This window comes from Pleurodeles waltl, chromosome 2_1, assembly GCF_031143425.1.
Source record: "Pleurodeles waltl isolate 20211129_DDA chromosome 2_1, aPleWal1.hap1.20221129, whole genome shotgun sequence".
In the NCBI taxonomy this organism is placed as follows: domain Eukaryota; kingdom Metazoa; phylum Chordata; class Amphibia; order Caudata; family Salamandridae; genus Pleurodeles; species Pleurodeles waltl.
In genome coordinates this window covers 335404812-335423166 of record NC_090438.1, presented here as the reverse complement: position 1 = coordinate 335423166, position 18355 = coordinate 335404812, and the positions used below count along the sequence as shown (strand labels likewise).

The window sequence follows — 18355 nt, the reverse complement described above, 5'->3', positions numbered from 1 at the left end:
GAGAATCATCGTCACTTAGGGCTTCATCCACAGGGGCAGTGGCAGTCTCTTCTGTGGGCTCTGTGTGGCCAGTGGCAGCTTGACCTGTTGATGTGAAACGTACAATGTTACTGGATGTATTGTGACATCTACCGCCAAAGGTTTACAGTGACATTTTGCAAAGATCTTGTACATAGTGGATTTGCTGGTTATTCTATTGTGACAGGTACCCGTGGTGTATGGTTGTATTGCCCTGACATTTGTGAAACATGCCAGTTCCATTAAAAGTCAAGCTGCTGAAATGTGCAGATCATTATCCTTTGGGAGGATGGCCTGAGAATGCCATCTTACCACCAGTGCAGACAAAACAGTGGCTGGGCAAGATATGTCTTTGGCCATTTTGAGACCTACTTGTTATATACGCATACCCAGGAATTTGTTGTATATATGATTAGAGTCATCATGTGGTTAGGGCATTGTGAATGTGTCTGCTGCCAATACTATTCTGGTGATGCATCTTGAGACCTTTAGAATCATTGTTTTGCACACTGGCTAAGGTGTCCTTCCTGTCCGCAATAGTTTCATCTTGGGTTAGCAGGCGAAGATAGTGCTAGGTAGCTCGACACATCTCAGAGATGAGCGTGCTATGTATTTTGGTCCCTCCCAGGTGAGTAAACTCCTTTGTGAGTCGTCAAAAAGTGGCTTTTGGACAAGGCAACACTGTGCTGGTGTTTGGAGTTACTGAAACAGAGCCTCCTAGCCTTAGCAGTCATGTCACTCCCTGCACTTCACACACTTGATAAGTGCTGTCCACACTTCATTTGTGAGTTACCACACTGGGGTCATTGGAGACAAGGACACTGGGCTGGCTGAGTGGAGTAACAGTAACAGTGTCTCCTGGCCTTAGTAGTCATGTCAGTTTCTGTACTACACACATTATACAAATGTTCTCCCTCAAGTGAGTATACTTAATTTGTGAGTTGACATACAGGGCTATATGGGCAAGTGACCTCTATGCTGGTATTTGGAGTTACAGTTAGAAGGTGTTGGACCTGGCCCTTTTTGTACGGTCATCCCCAAATTTCTGCCTCCTTCCTCCTATTTTTCCTGACCTGTATTGTTGGCTTTTGAACTCTGAGCACTTTGCCACTGCTAACCAGTGCTAAAGTGCATATGCTATCTTTGTAAATTGTACTGTTAATTGGTTTATCCATGATTGGGATATTTGATTTACTATTAAGACCCTAGTAAAGTGCACTAGAAGTGCCCAGGGCCTGTAAGTCACATGCTACTAGTGGGCCTGCAGCACTGGTTGTGCCACCCACATGAGTAGCCCTGTAATCATGTCTCAGACCTGCCACTGCAGTGTCTGTGTGTGCAGTTTTAAACTGTAAATTCGACCTGGCAATGTGTCCTCATTTGCCAGGCCTAACCCTTCCCTTTTCCTACATATAAGACACCCCTAAGGTAGGCCCTAAGTAGCCCTATGGGCAGGGTGCAGTGTATGGTTCAGATAGGATATATACTGATGTGCTTCATATGTCCTGACAGTGAAATAATGCCAAATTCGGTTTTCACTGTTGCAAGGCATATCTCTCTCATAGATTAACCTGGGGCTGTGTTTAAACATGATTAAAGCGTAGCTTCCCTTTCGGAGCAGATAGACATGTGGAGTTTGGGACCTTTGAACTCACAATTTAAAAATACATCTTTTAGTAAAGTTGATTTTGAGATTGTGTGTTTGAAAATGCCACTTTTAGAAAGTGGGCATTTTCTTGCTTGAACCATTTTTGTGACTCTGCCTGTTTGTGGATTCCCTCTCTTGGTTAGTTTGACAGCTGGGCTGTTTGTACCTCTCTCCAGACAGTGACACAACGGGGGCCGGGGTGTAGCCTGCATATTCTGATTAGCCATCTGTGCTAGGATGGAGGGGAAGAGTGGTCACTCGCACCTGAAAGGGCTATGCCTGCCCTCACACAAAGCAGTCTCCAACCCCCTGGTGTGTGTCTGAGGCCTTGCCTGGGCAAGGCAGAATTTCACAAACAAGTGAGACTTTCCTTTGAAGTAAGCCTACTTCATCGGCCAAAATAGGTATAAGAAGAGCACCCAAAATCACAGACTTTGGAAACTTCTTGGGGTAGACACTATTCCTCACAGACACTTCCTGGAGAAGAAACTTGTAACCAGAACCTGCATCCTGCCAAGAAGAACTGCCTGGCTGCCCAAAGGACTCACCTGACTGCTTTCTGTGAAGGACTACTGCGTTGCTGTTGCCCTGCTGCTCTCTGGCTGAGGTGAAGAAGTGCTCTCCAAGGGCTTGGTTAGAGCTTGCCTCCTGCTCCCTGAAGTCTCAGGACCAAAAAGACTTCATCTCTTCAAGAAGGACTCCTTGTGCGGCGAAATTCGATGCACAGCCTGCCAGAAACAACGCACAGCCTGCCCCACTGTGAAAATTTCACTGCACGCCGAACGGGAATGACGCAGCCTGACTTCGCAATGAGAAGATTGACGCAGCACCAGCGTAACAACTGGAAATTCGATGCACCGCTCACTGGATTGAGGCACAGCAGACCTGGAACGACGCAGCCCGACTTCCAGAGAGGAATCGACGCAGCACCTCCAGTGCGGTAGAAAATTCAACGCAATGCCCACCAGATCCACGAGGCTCCTGTGACTTTGTCCTGCCAGTTCAGGAAATCCACGCACCATCCACGGGGCATCTGAAAACCCCGCAACCCGACGAGGATCAACGAACGAGCGACGGAACTCGACGCACAGCCATCCCTGCATGAAAACTAAATGACGCATCACTGTGTGCGGCCTGAGAAATTGATGCACACCCCCTTTGTTTCCACGCATCTCTTTCTCTGCGGTTCTTTGCAGAGAGTTTTCACGTGATCAAGGTACTTTGTGCTTGAAAGAGACTTTGGCCCTCATTACAACCCTGGCGGTCGGTGTTAAAGCGGCAGTAATAATGCCAACAGGCCGGCGGTAAAAAAAATGAGATCACGACCATGGCAGAAACTGCCAACATAGACAGCCACATTAACACTCCGACCGCCACGGCAGTAGAAACAAACACCGCGGCGGTAACCGCCAACAGCCAGACGGAAGATAAGGTTCCGCACACTGTATTACAAGAGGCCTATCCGCCACCTTTTCCAGGGCGGTAACAACGCCATCAAAAGCATGGCAGAAACAGTCTGTGGAATGGAAACCACTCACCTTTCAACACCCAACGGGGAACCAGGACGCCATGGAGCCTGAGTTACAGGTCCTGCCCATGTTGGTTTACCTTCTCTTGTATCAGGAGCAGCAAAGACGCCAGCAACGACCACGGTGAGTACTGCACCGAGCACACAGAGGGGGGGAGGAGGGAAAAGAGAGTGACACACACACACAACACGCAACACCCCCACCTGCACCCACAACAACATACACACAAATACATGCAGCAACATTACATTTACACCCCGTCACCCCATGGGAGAACGCAAGGACAAAATTAAATGATTGTAACAAGTGTAATCATTGAAAAATCAGATAGGCCAAAATTAAAATATCAGTATATACAAATATGTACACCAACTACACAAGTCCGGATAGTAATGAAATCATTGTCCGTGGACCAGTGGTCCCAAAATGCATGGGCGAAGCCCACACATGATACCTAACTCGAAACGGAGAGAACACTGCTGGGGCATCAGATCGAAAATAAACAGGCACCTCAGGGGGTGGGTGAGGGGGGCACCTCAGCCGGATGAACGGACGATGCCACTGCTCCACGAGGGGGCTCCATGCCCACTGCTTTATCCTGTGGAATACAAAGCCACAGTCTCTCAAGTCTCTCCAGTGGGTGGTTTGCCCACTGCTTTATCCTGGGGAGTGCAAAGCCACAGTCTCTCAAGTGGATAACCGTCTCCACTGGTTCTGTAGGGGGCTTTGTGCCCAGAGTGCTTCATCCTGCCGAGGACTGGGGGAGTGGTTGCTTTTCTCCACTGGTTCTGGAGGGGGCATTGTGCACAGAGTGCTTCATCCTGCCAAGGACTGGGGGAGTGGATGTGATTCTCCACTGGTTCTGGAGGGGGCTTTGTGTCCAGAGTGCTTCACATGCAGTGTGGCAGATCCCATTCCCTCACCTGGGTGTGTGTGCCACGAGATTGCCTGGGAACAGGTAGCATGATTCTCCATGGAGGCAGAGACACACTCCACCCTGCTGCAACTTCGCCTGCCACATGCAGGTACAACCAGTGCTGGGTGTCGTACCTCATGGACGCTGTGCAGGGTCCAGGACATCTCCTGCAGACTCGGATTTCTGTCCACTGGGGATGATAGCCATGTCAGCTGTGGGGGCACTGTCTGAGCATGTTGCGGGGCTGGTGGTTGCGGCCGTGTCTGTGGCGGGGATGCTGGTGGTGGTGAATGTCTCAGCACCTGTGGAGGGACACAGCAGGACGTCTCCTGCAGCCTCGGACGGCTGCCCACTGGGGATGATGCTGGGGACTGTTGCTGAGTCAGCAGATGTGCAGGTGGCGGTGCAGGTGGCGGTGTCTGGTTGCCAGGAGGGGGGATTCTGGTCCGTCAGCCGGAGGCTCCGTGCCCTGTCCTGACTTGCCCTTTGCCTTGTGTCCCTTCCCCACCTTTGATGTCGCTGCTGGTCCCTTGGCACTGTCCCCTTTTGGCTTGGAGGAGCCCTTGCTGGGTGGTTGGTGCGTCTTCTCCCTCTGGTATGTGGGCACCTTCTTCACCTTAGCAGGTGGCGGAATGGGCTGATCCTTGGCCTTGCTAGGTGGCACACTGGCAGCCCTAATGGGTGCCGCCCGTGATGTGACCGGACTTGCTGAGACCACAGTGCTGGAGGATTTGGTGGCTGAGGTGCTGGGCTGGGACCGGGACAGCCTGCCCCTAGGGGAAGGACGGGGGTGTAGGGAAGAGGTCAATGTTAGCCAGGAAGAGTTTCTTAGACACACTAGGACAGGAAGATGGAGGGTGTTTGGGAGTGGAGGAAGAGGTAGTAGTTGTACGAGATGTAGATCTGCTGAATTTGGGTGAAGGTGCATGGGCCGGAGGCTTTTGTGAGGTGGATGGCTGTTGGGTGGGTGAGTGCCTGCGTTTGTGTACTTTGGGAGGAGGGCTCACAGACACACTGGGAGAGGACACAGGGGATTAATGAATGGTAGTGGGCGTGGTGATTGCATGTGAGCGGTGTGTAGTGATGGGCGTGCTGGTGATGGAGGTAGTGGATGAAGATGTAGTGCATGCAGGTGTGAGTGGAGACGAGACAGGGAGGGAGGAGGAGGATGTGGAGGAGGAGAAACAGTGGAGGCAGTGGATGTTGGTGTGCCTGCATGGGGATGGTGCTTGTGTGAGTGCCAGTGGGATGTGTGGTGCTTATGTTTACCATGTCTACTCTTGTGTGTTGATGAGTGTGCATGCTGGTCTGATAGTGTGCTTGGGATAGGCTGAGGTACAGTGGATTGGGTTTGGGTAGAGGAAGTTGGAGGGGGGAGGCTAGACACAGGGACAATGGCTGCCATCAGTGATGAGGCCAGAGCCTGAAATGCTCTCTGTTGGGCCGCCACGCCAGAATGAATGCCCTCCAGGTATGCATTGGTTTGCTGCAAATGCCCCTCAACACCCTGGATGGCATTCATATTGGTTGATTTCCCAACAGTGAGGGATCTGAGGAGGTCAATAGCCTCCTCACTGAGGTGCCTGGGGCGAAGGAGATGCCTACCCTCCTGGGTGAGCGGGCACGGGAAACTCGATGAGGGGCTGCCGTGGAGGGAGGTGCTTGTAGGGGGGTGGCGGCTGAACCTGTTGTTGCGGTCGGCACAGAGGTGCCCCCACCTCAACGGAGCACCCATCAGAGGAGGAGTCGCTGTCGCTGGTGTCTGCTCCTGTCCCCGTCGTGGAGCTCCCCTCGCCCTCCATCCCACTGGTGCCTTCTGACTCCGTTACTTCACCCTCGAGGGCCATCTGGGTTGCAGCTCCCTCCTGCTCCGGTGCCAATGCTCCTCTGCCAGATGATGCTAATGCACATAAGGACAGGGTGACAAGAAAAATGGGGGGAAAGACAGAGGAGACACATGGTCAATGCCTGCAACACCACTACCGTTGGTGGACACAACACACAGGGAGCAGCCCTATGCACTAAGCCATGCACAAGTGCAGGGGAAAAGCACATGCCCAAGGGGGACTCTGTCTAGACCCATTTAATTCACAGCTAGAACCCATGGGAGCCTGACTAGGTGTAGAGGGCAAATACCACCTTTGGGGTTGGAGTGGGACTGAGCCTGCAAATCAATGGATCTACCTTTGCGCGTCTGCCCTGGCCTAGGGGAACCCACAGGCCACCTCCCCCACCCAGACACCTCATCAAGTGCGCAGAGTCAGCTGAATGAGAGTGTACTCACCCCCTTGTGGATGCTGTGATGCCCTCAAGCGCCCATCCAACTCAGGATATGCCACCGCCAGGATCCGGTACATCAAGGGGGTCATGGTGCGACAGGCATCCCTTCCATGTTGGGAGGCCATCCCCAGCTGGGCCTCTGCTGTCTTCTTGCTCCTGCAGCGCAGGTCCTCCAATCTTTTCCGGCAGTGGGTGCTCCATCTATGGTAGACCCCCAGGATCCACACTCCCTTGGCGATATCACACCAAATACCCTTCTTCTGGTGGGCGCTGACCTAGAGGGATAGTGAAGTAAAAAAGGATGTTACTCTCCCGTAAAGTTCTTCTCACACATTGGCCACAAACCTCCCACCCTGTCCCAGAAAAATATACACTCACCATCCTCACATGCTGGCCTGTCCCCCCTGTCTCTTCCATCCACGACACTCCATACAGTCATGTCCCATCCACCATGCACACGGTTCACTCACCTGTTTGTCTGGAGGACCATAGAGTAGCATGTACTGGGGGAGGACCGCATCCACCAGTTTCCCCAACTCCTCCGCAGTGAAGGCAGGGGCCCTTTCCCCAGACACTGTAGCCATTGTCGCTTCCAGATGCAGGTAACAGCAGCACTTGCAGTGTAGGTTCTCTCCTGTTGAAGGTCAGGTATCAAGTGAGGGAACAGATAGAAAATGGCGGTCAGGTCCGCAGCGGTGCGTACCGTCACCACCGGCGTACATCATCATTCGCTCCTGGAACCCATAGGGCCCAATGATAACCAATGCTGAATTGCGCAGCGGTGTTCGACCGCCTACCATGACACTGCAGAACGCCAGCGCTGGTACCTCATTTCCCCTTGTCCCTCCTTACAGGTCAGGCAGCCACCATTTCAGGTGGCCACATGGCAGGCCAACTAACTGTGTCACACCTATTTAGGCCAGGAATACGGACAGAAAAAGGCACATAGAGATAATTTCACGATTGTGCTAAACAGCCATGTGAAACCTATGTGGTGTATGACCCTTTGCTCACCCTTCTCCTCCATAGGGCACGTCCGCTGGGGCAGGTGATTGGTGGCATCCTCTGGTGTGCAGACCCCTGGTGGACCTGTCGCCAATGGAAGACAGACACATCATTATCACTTACAGACTTGATCGTCCAACAATCCAGGAACTGTGTGCCCAGTTGGAGCCAGACCTGATGTCAGCTATCCGCCATCCCACAGGAATCCCACCTCTAGTGCAGGTCCTATCAGTGCTCCATTTCCTGGCAAGTGGGTCCTTTCAAACAACAGTGGCCATGGCATCAGGGATGTCACAGCCAATGTTCTCTAACGTGTTGTCCAGAGTGTTATCTGCCCTGCTGAAACACATGCACAGCTACATCGTTTTCCCTCAGGTGGATGATCTGCCCACAGTGAAAGGTGACTTTTATGCCCTGGGACATATCCCCAATATCATTGGGGCCATTGATGGTACACATGTGGCATTTGTCCCCCCCGCAGGAATGAACAGGTGTACAGAAACCGGAAAAGCTACCATTCAATGAATGTGCAGATGGTGTGTTTGCAGACCAGTACATCTCCCATGAGAATGCCAAGTATCCTGGCTCTGTGCATGACGCTTACATTTTGAGGAATAGCACCATCCCTTATGTGATGGGGCAAATCCAGAGGCAACATGTGTGGCTAATAGGTGAGCCCTAGGTCCCCACACAGTTTAAATAGGTGTCTGGGTATGGGAGATTCCCTAATGTTTGGAGGATGTCTAAAAGTTGTCCCTCGATATCTGCAGGTGACTCAGGTTACCCCAACCGGTCATGGCTACTGACCCCAGTGAGAAATCTCAGGACAAGGGCAGAGGAACGCTCCAATGAGGCACATGGGTGAACTAGGAGAATGATAGAGCGCACCTTCGGCCTCCTGAAGGCCAGATTCCTGTGCCTCCATCTGATAGGTGGATCCCTATACTACTCACTGAAGAATGTGTGCCAGATAATCGTGACATGCAGTATGTTGCACAACCTGGCTTTGGGACACCAGGTGCCTTTTCTGCAGGAGGATGGGCCTGATGCTGGTCTTGTGGCAGCTGTGGAGCCTGTGGACAGTGAAGAAGAGGAGGCAGAAGAAGAAGATATAGACAACCGAAACAACATCATCATGCAATACTTCCAGTGAGACACAGGTAAGAGGATGGCACTGCTTCACACATCTTATACTACTGTAGGACATAGCATAAATCCAGCTTTTTACCTCTGTGTATGGACCCTGACATGTCACTTTGCCTTTCCATTTCACAGATCTGGGTCTTACTTTGTGCCCTCTGCTATGTTTACTGCTGCCCAACAACTGTGTAACATTGGTATGTGAACCTGTACATTGACATTGCTTTATTTCTGAGAGGTTGCAATTACACATTTGTAAAAGTATAGACTGACTCCAGATTGATTTGTGATTCATGGGTGTTTATTTCTGTGCTAATAAGTCGAGGGGGGTGTGCAATGGGCTTGGGTGATGGTGGAGGAATGTCCATGGTAGAGTTCAGTCTCTTGGTTTCACAGGTGCATTGTTCATGGGGGCATAGGAAGAGGAGCAATGGCAGTTTAAGGTGGACAGGGTGACAAAGTGGGACAGAAGGGTGACAATCAGGAGGGTCTTATTTCCTGGCGGGGGTGCTGGCAATGTTCTCTGTCTTGTTCCTGGACCTCAGGGACCGTTTGATGGGTGGTTCTCCTTCTGCAGGGGGTGGGTTGCTGGTGGCCTGTTGGTCCTGTGGTGGTGCCTCCTGTCCACTAGTGCCGGTGGAGGTGGAGGGCTGTTCATCGTCCAGGCTAGTGTCAGGGGCCCGTTTGTGTGAAACTGTGTCCCTCATGGTGTTGGCCAGGTCTGCCAACATCGCTGCAATGGTGACCAGGTTGGTGTTAATGGACTTCAAGTCCTCCCTGACCCCAAGGTAGTGTTCCTCCTGCAGCTGCTGGGTCTCCTGAAACTTGGCCAGTACCGTGCCTGGGAATGGTGGTATACTCCCATGATGTTGGAGAGTGCCTCGTGGAGAATGGGTTCCTTGGGCATGTCCTCCCCCTGGCGCATAGCAGTCCTCCCAGCTTCCCTGTTGTCCTGTGCCTCTGTCCCCTGAACCGTGTGCCCACTGCCACTGACCCCAGGTCCCTGATTGTCTTGGGTTGGTGGGTTTTCCTTGGGTCAATGTAGTGGTGGACACACTGCTGATTGACCTGTCCTGGGGACAGTGGCATGGGCCCGCTGGGTGAGTGCTGTGGTGGTGTTTCCTGAGGGGGGAGGGTCTGTGGTGGCTTGTGACAGTGGCAGGGGAACCGACTGTCCAGAGGTCCCTGATGGGCCGGGCTGGTCATCCTGATCCAGGCGTGCAGAGCTGCTGTCATCACTGTGGGCCTCTTCTGTGGGGGGACTGGATATGTCTGGCACCTCCTGGCCGGTGACGTTGGATATGGGTCCTGTTGGGGTGCAAATGCATAGTTTTAGTATCTGTGTGTGCCATCTTGTGCATTGGGTGAGTTACCCTCTACTCCTGTGCTTGCATTATTGTGTTTGCCATTGTTGTTTTGGGGTCTGGGTGGGTATCTGTACTGGACATGCTTTGGTGATGGGGGTCCATGCATAGGTGTTGCATGCAGGGCCTTGGTATTGGGATGGCTGGGTTGTGATAGTGGGGCATATGTGAGGTGTTGGAGTGATGGAGGTGAAGGTGAGGGTGGGGGTATGTGATGGCATGCAGGTGGGGTGGGGGATATGGTAAATAAGATATGACTTACCAGAGTCCAGTCCTCCTGCTACTCCTACAAAGCCCTCAGGATGCAGTATTGCCAAGACTTGCTCCTCCCATGTTGTTAGTTGTGGGGGAGGAGGTGGGGGTCCACCAACAATCCTCTGTGCAGCAATCTGGTGTCTGGATACCACTGAACACACGTTCCCCCGTAGGTCGCTCCACCTGTTCCTGATGTCATTGCGTGTTCTTGGATGCTTTCAGACTGCGTCGATCCTGTCGACAATTCTCCACCTTCCTAGCAATGGAGGTGTGCTGCACCTGTGATCCGAATAGCTGTGGCTCTACCCAGATGATTTCCTCCACCATGACCCTGAGCTCCTCCTGGGGTGTCATAATGTGGTGTGGATGATGTGTGAGGTGCTGTTTGTTGTGCTGTGTGATGTGTTGTGTTGGGTGTGTTGTTTGAGGTGCGTGGATGTTGTATGAGTGATAGTGTTGTGTGCCTGTGGATGCTGGTGTTGTGTTTGCTATTCTCTCTTTCTTAGCTTTTGCAAAAAAAAATCGTTGTAAGGGTTTGTGGGTAATGTGGGTGTGTGTTTTATAGTGGTGTGACTGTGTGGGTATGGTGTGTGTATGTGTATCAGGTGTGTGTATTTCGAATTGTCCAATGTGGTTCTGTTTTGTATGTGTGTGTATTTTGAGCACAGCCGTGTGTACCGCCAATGGATTACCGCGGTTGAAAGACCGCCACGTTGATTCGTGGGTTGTGATAGTATGGGTGTATTCTTGTTGGCGTGACGGTGTAGGTTATGTGGCCTTGTGTTGGTGTCTGTATTGTGGCGTATTCCGAGATGTGGGTCGTAATACCTGTAGCGGATTTCAGCCACGGTATGTTGGCGGCCTTCAGTACGGCGGTAAGCGGGATTTGCCGCCACGGTTGCAATGAGGGCCTTTATTTGCTTTTAAAAGACTTAAGAGTCTTAGGGGGTCATGTAGGAAAGTACCATCTTGCCTGGCATGTTACCCCCATTTTTCACTGTATATATGTTGTTTTAGTTGTATGTGTCACTGGGACCCTGGTAACCCAGGGCCCCAGTGCTCATAAGTGTGCCTGAATGTGTTACCTGTGTAGTGACTAACTGTCTCACTGAGGCTCTGCTAATCAGAACCTCAGTAGTTATGCTCTCTCATTTCTTTCCAAATTGTCACTAACAGGCTAGTGACCATTTTTACCAATTTACATTGGCTTACTGGAACACCCTTATAATTCCCTAGTATATGGTACTGAGGTACCCAGGGTATTGGGGTTCCAGAAGATCCCTATGGGCTGCAGCATTTCTTTTGCCACCCATAGGGAGCTCTGACAATTCTTACACAGGCCTGCCACTGCAGCCTGAGTCCACGTTATTTCACAGCCATTTTACACTGCACTTAAGTAACTTATAAGTCACCTATATGTCTAACCTTTACCTGGTAAAGGTTAGGTGCAAAGTTACTTAGTGTGAGGGCACCCTGGCACTAGCCAAGGTGCCCCCACATTGTTCAGAACCAATTCCCTGAACTTTGTGAGTGCGGGGACACCATTACACGCGTGCACTACATATAGGTCACTACCTATATGTAGCTTCACAATGGTAACTCCGAATATGGCCATGTAACATGTCTATGATCATGGAATTGCCCCCTCTATACCATCCTGGCATAGTTGGCACAATCCCATGATCCCAGTGGTCTGTAGCACAGACCCTGGTACTGCCAAACTGCCCTTCCTGGGGTTTCACTGCAGCTGCTGCTGCTGCCAACCCCTCAGACAGGCATCTGCCCTCCTGGGGTCCAGCCAGGCCTGGCCCAGGATGGCAGAACAAAGAACTTCCTCTGAGAGAGGGTGTTACCCCCTCTCCCTTTGGAAAATGGTGTGAAGGCAGGGGAGGAGTAGCCTCCCCCAGCCTCTGGAAATGCTTTGTTGGGCACAGATGTGCCCAATTCTGCATAAGCCAGTCTACACCGGTTCAGGGGACCCCTTAGCCCTGCTCTGGCACGAAACTGGACAAAGGAAAGGGGAGTGACCACTCCCCTGACCTGCACCTTCCCTGGGAGGTGTCCAGAGCTCCTCCAGTGTGCTCCAGACCTCTGCCATCTTGGAAACAGAGGTGCTGCTGGCACACTGGACTGCTCTGAGTGGCCAGTGCCACCAGGTGACGTTAGAGACTCCTGCTGATAGGCTCCTTCAGGTGTTAGTAGCCTATCCTCTCTCCTAGGTAGCCAAACCCTCTTTTCTGGCTATTTAGGGTCTCTGTCTCTGGGGAAACTTTAGATAACGAATGCAAGAGCTCATCCGAGTTCCTCTGCATCTCTCTCTTCACCTTCTGCCAAGGAATCGACTGCTGACCGCGCTGGAAGCCTGCAAACCTGCAACATAGTCGCAAAGACGACTACTGCAACTCTGTAACGCTGATCCTGCTGCCTTCTTGACTGTTTTCCTGCTTGTGCATGCTGTGGGGGTAGTCTGCCCCCTCTCTGCACCAGAAGCTCCGAAGAAATCTCCCGTGGGTCGACGGAATCTTCCCCCTGCAACCGCAGGCACCAAAAAGCTGCATTACCGGTCCCTTGGGTCTCCTCTCAGCACGACGAGCGAGGTCCCTCGAATCCAGCGACTCTGTCCAAGTGACCCCCACAGTCCAGTGACTCTTCAGTCCAAGTTTGGTGGAGGTAAGTCCTTGCCTCACCTCGCTGGGCTGCATTGCTGGGAACCGCGACTTTTGCAGCTACTCCGGCCCCTGTGCACTTCCGGCGGAAATCCTTTGTGCACAGCCAAGCCTGGGTCCACGGCACTCTAACCTGCATTGCACGATTTTCTAAGTTGGTCTCCGGCGACGTGGGACTCCTTTGTGCGACTTCGGGTGAGCACCATTTCACGCATCCTCGTAGTGCCTGTTTCTGGCACTTCTCCGGGTGCTACCTGCTGCTGAGAGGGCTCCTTGTCTTGCTCGACGTCCCCTCTCTCTCCTGGTCCAATTTGCGACCTCCTGGTCCCTCCAGGGCCACAGCAGCGTCCAAAAACGCTAACCGCACGATTTGCAGTTAGCAAGGCTTGTTGGCATTCTTTTGGCGGGAAAACACTTCTGCACGACTTTCCACGGCGAGAGGGATCCGTCCACCAAAGGGGAAGTCTCTAGCCCTTTTTGTTCCTTCAGAAACCTCAGCTTCTTCTGTCCAGTAGAAGCTTCTTTGCACCCGCAGCTGGCATTTCCTGGGCATATGCCCATCTCCGACTTGCTTGTGACTTTTGGACTTGGTCCCCTTGTTCCACAGGTATCCTAGATTGGAAATCCACAGTTGTTGCATTGCTGGTTTGTGTCTTTCCTGCATTATTCCTCTAACACGACTTCTTTGTCCTTAGGGGAACTTTAGTGCACTTTGCACTCACTTTTTAGGGTCTTGGGGAGGGTTATTTTTCTAACTCTCACTATTTTCTAATAGTCCCAGCGACCCTCTACAAGGTCACATAGGTTTGGGGTCCATTCGTGGTTCGCATTCCACTTTTGGAGTATATGGTTTGTGTTGCCCCTATCCCTATGTTTCCCCATTGCATCCTATTGTAACTATACATTGTTTGCACTGTTTTCTAAGACTATACTGCATATTTTTGCTATTGTGTATATATATCTTGTGTATATTTCCTATCCTATCACTGAGGGTACACTCTAAGATACTTTGGCATATTGTCATAAAAATAAAGTACCTTTATTTTTAGTATAACTGTGTATTGTGTTTTCTTATGATATTGTGCATATGACACTAAGTGGTAATGTACAGGGAGTGCAGAATTATTAGGCAAGTTGTATTTTTGAGGATTAATTTTATTATTGAACAACAACCATGTTCTCAATGAACCCAAAAAACTCATTAATATCAAAGCTGAATATTTTTGGAAGTAGTTTTTAGTTTGTTTTTAGTTTTAGCTATGTTAGGGGGATATCTGTGTGTGCAGGTGACTATTACTGTGCATAATTATTAGGCAACTTAACAAAAAAAAATATATACCCATTTCAATTATTTATTATTACCAGTGAAACCAATATAACATCTCAACATTCACAAATATACATTTCTGACATTCAAAAACAAAACAAAAACAAATCAGTGACCAATATAGCCACCTTTCTTTGCAAGGACACTCAAAAGCCTGCCATCCATGGATTCTGTCAGTGTTTTGATCTGTTCACCATCAACATTGCGTGCAGCGGCAACCACAGCCTCCCAGACACTGTTCAGAGAGGTGTACTGTTTTCCCTCCTTGTAAATCTCACATTTGATGATGGACCACAGGTTCTCAATGGGGTTCAGATCAGGTGAACAAGGAGGCCATGTCATTAGATTTCCTTCTTTTCTACCCTTTCTTGCCAGCCACGCTGTGGAGTACTTGGACGCGTGTGATGGAGCATTGTCCTGCATGAAAATCATGTTTTTCTTGAAGGATGCAGACTTCTTACTGCACCACTGCTTGAAGAAGGTGTCTTCCAGGAACTGGCAGTAGGACTGGGAGTTGAGCTTGACTCCATCCTCAACCCGAAAAGGCCCCACAAGCTCATCTTTGATGATACCAGCCCAAACCAGTACTCCACCTCCACCTTGCTGGCGTCTGAGTCGGACTGGAGCTCTCTGCCCTTTACCAATCCAGCCACGGGCCCATCCATCTGGCCCATCAAGACTCACTCTCATTTCATCAGTCCATAAAACCTTAGAAAAATCAGTCTTGAGATATTTCTTGGCCCAGTCTTGACGTTTCAGCTTGTGTGTCTTGTTCAGTGGTGGTCGTCTTTCAGCCTTTCTTACCTTGGCCATGTCTCTGAGTATTGCACACCTTGTGCTTTTGGGCACTCCAGTGATGTTGCAGCTCTGAAATATGGCCAAACTGGTGGCAAGTGGCATCGTGGCAGCTGCACGCTTGACTTTTCTCAGTTCATGGGCAGTTATTTTGCGCCTTGGTTTTTCCACACGCTTCTTGCGACCCTGTTGACTATTTTGAATGAAACGCTTGATTGTTCGATGATCACGCTTCAGAAGCTTTGCAATTTTAAGAGTGCTGCATCCCTCTGCAAGATATCTCACTATTTTTGACTTTTCTGAGCCTGTCAAGTCCTTCTTTTGACCCATTTTGCCAAAGGAAAGGAAGTTGCCTAATAATTATGCACACCTGATATAGGGTGTTGATGTCATTAGACCACACCCCTTCTCATTACAGAGATGCACATCACCTAATATGCTTAATTGGTAGTAGGCTTTTGAGCCTATACAGCTTGGAGTAAGACAACATGCATAAAGAGGATGATGTGGTCAAAATACTCATTTGCCTAATAATTCTGCACTCCCTGTAGTAGCTTCACACGTCTCCTAGTTCTGCCTAAGCTGCTACCATTATCTATCAGCCTAAGCTGCTAGACACCCTATACACTAATAAGGGATAACTGGGCCTGGTGCAAGGTGCAAGTACCCCTTGGTACTCACTACAAGCCAGTCCAGCCTCCTACAGGTCATTACAACATTGGCGGTATAAGGCCCACACCGCCGTGCAGAAGACCGCCAATACACCGTCGCGGCAGACCGCCACAGCTATTATGACACACATCACGGAATCCGCCGAAATTCAGACACCCACACAATCCCGCCACACCAAAGGTCAGTGATAAACATGCGGAAACAAATCCTCCACCTCCACGCCAACAGAAACACGCCCATGCTATTATGACCCACGAATCCAGGCGGCGGTCTTTCAACCGCGGTATTCCATTGGCGGTACACACCGCTGTGCTCAAAATACACACACAGCTCCAAAACACCGCCACATTGGACAATTCCAAATACACACACCTGATACACATACAAACAACACTCCCACACACCCAACACAATATAAAACACACACCCACATCACCCACAAACCCCTACGACCCAAAATTAGAGAGAAGGCCAGAGAGAGACACCACAGAATAGAGAACCCCATCACACAGAGGCACACTACACCATCACCCACACAACATCCACGCACAAAACACCACATACCACTACACTCACCACACTCATCACCACATACACCACCTCACACATCACACACACCACCCCATGGCACGCCAAAGACACCCCCGCTTTTCCGAAGAGGAGCTCAGGGTCATGGTGGAGGAAATCGTACGGGTAGAACCACAGCTATTTGGCTCACAGGTACAGCACACATCCATAGCCAGGAAGATGGAGCTATGGCAAAGAATAGTCGGCAGGGTCAACGCTGTGGGAGAGCATCCAAGAAATAGGGAGGACATCAGGAAGAGGTGGAACGACCAACGGGGGAAGGTGCGTTCCACGGTATCCAGGCACCACATCGCGGTTCAGCGGACTAGCGGCAGACCCCCACCTCCTCCCCCACAACTAACAACATGGGAGGAGCAAGTCTTGTCCATCTTGCATCCTGAGGGCCTCGCAGGAGTCGTTGGAGGAACGGACACTGGTAAGTCAAATCTTAACTATCATATCCCCCACCTTACCTGCATGCTATCACACACCCCCACCCTCACACCCTCCCCTATCACCCTAACTCCTCACTAATGTACCCATAACACCAACCACCCATCCCAACACCAAGACCTGCATGACACAACTAAGCATGGATACCCATCACTAAAGCATGCCCACTGCACATACCCAGAACACCCCCCAACCATCAGCACACAAGCCCCCACACAGGAATGCCTGCACTGGTGTACACGTACACCCAACCATTGCACACCATGAAACACACACATGCAATAATCATGTACTTATACCCCCGCAGGAACCCAAAGGAACGTCACCACACCAGAGGGTCCAGACAACACCAATCCACCCCCAGAAGAGGCCCACAGTGACGACAGCAGCTCTGCCCTACTGGATCTTGATGACCAGCCCGGACCATCGTGGGCCTCAGGACAGTCGGTTCCCCTTGCCCAGCCACAGCCCAACACCGAACTTCCACCCTCTTGTAACACCAGCACAGCACCCACCCAGCGGGCCCATACCTCCCTACCCAGGACAGGTCAATCAGCGGTGTGTCCACCACTACAGGGCACCCAGGCTAACCCAACACCCCAACAACAACAGGGACCTGGGGGCAGGGGTAGTGGGCACACGGTCCAGGGGACGGAGGCACAGGAACACAGGGGAACTGGGATGGGTGCTGTGCGACAGAGGGAGGACAGGCCAAGGGAACCTACTCTCAACGAGGCCCTCTCCTCCATCATGGGAGCATACCACCACTCCCAGGAGACGATGGCAACGGTCCTGGACAAGTTGCAGGAGACCCTGCGTCTGCAGGAGGAGCAGTATTTGGGGTTCAGGGAGGAGCTCAGGACCATCGGCTCTGCCCTGGGCACCATTGTAGGGGTGCTGACGGACATTCAAAAGACCTTGAGGGACACCATGGCACTTCGAGGGGCCCCTGACACTAGCCAGGACGATGAAATGCCCACCACCTCCGCTGGCGCTAGTGGACAGGACGCCCCACCACAGGACCAACACACCAGCACCCCACCCCCTGCAGATGGACAACCACCACGAAAGCAGTCCCTGAGATCCAGGAACAGGACAGAGCAAGATGGCAAAACCCCCGCCAGGAAATAAGACCACCCTGATTGTCCCCCCACTGTACCACTTTGTTACCCTGTCCAAATCGGAACTGCCCCAGCTCCACTTCCAATGGCCAGATGTGCAATGTACCTGTGAGACTAATGGACTGGACTCTGCCATGGACATTCTTCCACCATAACCCATCCCCATTTCACAACCCCCCTTCATTGTTATGCACTTAAATAAACACCATTGAAACACTAATAAAACTGGAGTCAGTCAATGATTTTGAACTTTGTATAGTCAATTACAGTGTCAAAAATGGTTACCCATTGGAAGTCCAACATACCAATGTCACACATCACAAGCCTTTCAAGGGTGCAAGCTGTTGACACGTAGGTTACCACATTTGTGAAACTGAAATGGAAGGGGACAACTCAGTTAATGTAGGTACAGGATAGAGGTAGACCTGTGAAAGTTAATGTTATGTTAAACCTGAAAATGTACTCACCTGTGTCTCACTGGAAATATTGCTGTATGACTGACTCCCTGTTGTCGTTTTCTTCTTCATCAGCTTCGTCCTCATCACTGTCCACAGGCTCCACAGGCTCCACCGCTGCTACAACACCGTCATCTGGATCAT

At 51.0% G+C, this 18355-nt stretch overlaps 1 protein-coding gene across 3 annotated transcripts in view; it reads left to right on the top strand.

Annotated features, from left to right (window-relative positions):
* Positions 1–18355, top strand: part of CYSLTR1 (cysteinyl leukotriene receptor 1) — a 455894-nt gene that overhangs the window by 316319 nt on the left and 121220 nt on the right. The gene's annotated exons all lie outside the window — the stretch shown is intronic.